Source organism: Lepus europaeus, chromosome 10, assembly GCF_033115175.1.
Source record: "Lepus europaeus isolate LE1 chromosome 10, mLepTim1.pri, whole genome shotgun sequence".
Lineage (NCBI taxonomy): Eukaryota > Metazoa > Chordata > Mammalia > Lagomorpha > Leporidae > Lepus > Lepus europaeus.
Genome location: NC_084836.1, coordinates 24,486,184 through 24,489,619, shown reverse-complemented (window position 1 = coordinate 24,489,619; position 3,436 = coordinate 24,486,184). Strand labels below are relative to the sequence as shown.

General features: G+C 45.2%; 1 pseudogene; it reads left to right on the top strand.

Annotated features, from left to right (window-relative positions):
• The first annotated feature begins 531 nt into the window (after positions 1-531).
• On the top strand, positions 532-1,352 carry LOC133767993 (nicotinamide/nicotinic acid mononucleotide adenylyltransferase 1-like; annotated as a pseudogene).
• Positions 1,353-3,436: the final 2,084 nt, after the last annotated feature.

The following is a 3,436-nucleotide window of genomic DNA, read 5'->3' as shown; positions in this document are numbered from 1 at the left end:
GGTTCACTTCCCAGATGGCCACAATGGCAGGAGCTGAGCTGATCTGCAGCCAGGAGCTAGGAGCTCCTTCTGGGTCTCCCGTGTGGGTGCAGGGGCCCAAGGACTTGAGCCAGCCTCTGTTGCTTTCCCAGGCCATAGCAGAGAGCTGGATAGGAAGTAGAGCAGCCAGGACTAGAACTGGCACCCAGATGGAATGCCAGCATTGCAGGCGGCAGCAGCTTTGCCTGCTGCGCCGGCCCCTTGTTTTCTTTTTAAAGATTTATTTTTAGCTCTGGGAGTGAATAAGGGTGCAGCTCTGATGTTCCCCTAGCTGCTGTGCCAGTTGCAGGTGGTCTCTAGGGGCGAAATTACAATTCCGAGAGGAAGCTACTTTTCCAGTCCACCTTAGAGAAGACTGTTGACATGCTAGTCTAAATGGTTCCAGCAGCCGATCTTGCAAAAAACACTTCAAATGCTAAGAATTTCCTTTGTAAAATCAATAAGGGAGGTTCTGGAGGATTCCATTTAGATTGACAGCTTCAAATTCTTACCATGGCCAACTCAGAGAAGACAGAAGGGGTTCTCCTTGCTTGCGGTTCCTTCAATCCTATCACTAACATGCACCTCAAGTTGTTGGAGCTGGCCGGGGACTACATGAGTGAGACAGGAAAATATAAAATTGTCAAAGTAGATGATGCAAATAAGAAGAAGGGACTCATCCCTGCCCACCTCCGCGTTGCCATGGCAGAGCCGGCCACTAAGCATTCAGAACGGGTGGGAGTCCACACCTGGGAAAGCCTTCAGAAAGAGCGAGTGGAGACCGTGGAGGTGCTAAGACACCAAGAAGGGAAACCAGCGGTGGCCGCTGTGATCAGCAGCAGAGCTCTCTGGTGCTGGCGAGGTCTGGGCGGAGAGGAAGTGTGCACCACGAAGACCAAGTTCCATTCAGCAAAAAACCCCTGGAGCCAAAAGCAAAAGGTGTGCCAAAGGTGAAGCTGCTGTGTGGGGCAGATTTACTGGAGTCCTTTTGCGTTCCCACTATGTGGAAGAGTGAGGATAACGCCCACATTGTGGCTAAGGGCTCCGGTGTGTTACTGGGGCCGGAAATGACGCCCAGAGATTTATCTGTGAGTCTGATGTGCTGTGGAAACACCGGAGCAGCACTCACCTGGTGAATGAGTGGATCGCTAACGACGTCACCCGCTCCATGGACCAGATCTTGTCTGGCGTATATCGAAAAGCGTGATGTGTGTAGCTAGGACAGCGAAGACAGGAGTGTCCGGGTTGTCCTGGCTCCTCTACAAAGTAACACTGCAGGAACAGTCCTAGAAAGTCTACAGCATGGTAATTTGAACTTCCCTTTTGGGATATGAAAGCATCTGCATGTTAGTAACTGGGGGAAGGAATTGTGATCCTGCTATCCTAAGCTGAGGCGTAGAAGTTTAACGAAAATCAGGAGTAAATTAAAATCAGATTTTTTTCCTTTAAAAGAAAAGATTTATTTTTATTTATGTGAAAGGCAGTTACAGAGAGAGAGAGACAAAGAGAGAAGTCTTCCATCTGCTGATTTGCTCCCCAAATAGCCACAATGGTCGGGGCAGGGCCAGGCCAAAGCCAGGAACCAGGAATTTCCTCCGGGTCTCCCACGTGGGTACAGAGGCCCAAGCACTTGGGTCATCAGGCACATTAGCAGGGAGCTGGGTCCAAAGTGGAACAGCCTGAGCTCAAACCAGTGACCATAAGGGATGTGGGAGCAGGCGGCAGATTTACCCTCTATGCCCACCCCTTATTTTTGTTTCATTTGCTGTGCTTATTTTAACAAGGGTGAAAAGATACCCTAAAATGTAATAGTGGTTACCCCACCTAGTGGTGGTACTTGTGGACAGTTTCATTTTTCTTTCGGATTGAGCTTTTTCAAAACTCATATTCTTTGCAAAATAATAGAATCTTAAGGTAAAGTTTGTATGTTTGATGACATGTGTTGACGTGATGAACCTAAGAACGCACCTCATTCTGGCAAATAACATATGGAATGAATTGTCAATCTCTCCTATGTGACTCAACTCCTTAGGTCTGTGGTTTGCAATATCTAACAGATCCCAACTTTGCTGTAGCACTCCCACTCGCAAATGTGGGTGTGTGTATGTGTGTGTGTATCCACTAAATATAACTGTTGTCACTTATTTATTGTCATATTTCCCCCTTCTTTTTACCACAGTCTTAAACATTTGCCTAACACTTTGTTTATGTTATTGATTTAGAGAACCCAAAGACATCTTGCAATACATCTCATCAATAGAAGTTACCAAGGCATGGTAGGAGAAAAACATTTCAATGGCATGTTATGATCTTTACTCCTAATGAGGTGAAGTTAATAATAACTCATCTATAAATCATCTTTGGGTTCAAACTATAAAATTACATTATTAAATTTTAGAACTTACAAACTTCCTGTTGCTTTGGGAAACTGCTTTTAATATAAACTGGTTGAAATCTAATGAGCACAGTGTTTTGGTTTGTTTGTTTGTTTGTTTTTAGAGGATGTTGTATTTTGAAGACAAAGACTTTGCTTCCAATTAGAAGCACATCTTTCACATTTGAGAGAAATCTAGAGCCTTTGGAACATACTGTGACAATCCAGTGCACTTAGCAACTGAATGAGCGTGGGCTGTGAGTGTGCGGAGCCTACTGACATTAAGAAATCCATTTGCACAGAGCTGGTTTGAAATTTGCAGATTTTTTTTTCAAGATATTGTGAAGAGGTGTTGAAACCACTAAGCAATTAGAAAATGACATGCATTTCACTGCTTGTACATTTTCTGTAGTTCAAACTTCCCTGCATACGTCTTCTGTTCCACTTTACTTATGACTTTTGTACGTGTATCCAAGAGGAAGACGCTGTCTCTTGTGTTTGTCTCTGATGAGCAGATGCTTTGAAACTCCCTTTTTCAGGACTATTCTCTATTAAAGAGATGGACAACATAAGGTGCTCAGAGACTTGGGAAGCTGAGTTAGAGTAGAAAAAAATTATACCTATGTTGTAATGTTGGATATCCCCTCGAATAACAGTAAGAAAGGGGCATGGAATTTTCTTATTAAAATGTATTGAGGGGGCTGGCGCTGTGGTGCAGCGGGTTAACACCCTGGCCTGCAGCTCCGGCATCCCATATGGGTGCCGGTTTGAGACCCGGCAGCTCCACTTCTAATCCAGCTCTCTACTATGGCCTGGGATAGCAGTGGAAGACGGCCCAAGTCCTTGGGCCCCTGCACCCATGTGGGAGACCTGGAGGAAGCTCCTGGCTCCTGGCTTTGGATAGGCGCAGCTCTGGCTGTTGTGGCCAATTGAGGAGTGAACCAGAGGATGGAAGACCTCTCTCTCTCTGCGCCTCTCCTCTCTCTGTGTAACTTTGACTTTCAAATAATTAATAAATCTAAAAAAAAAAGTCAAGTCATATTA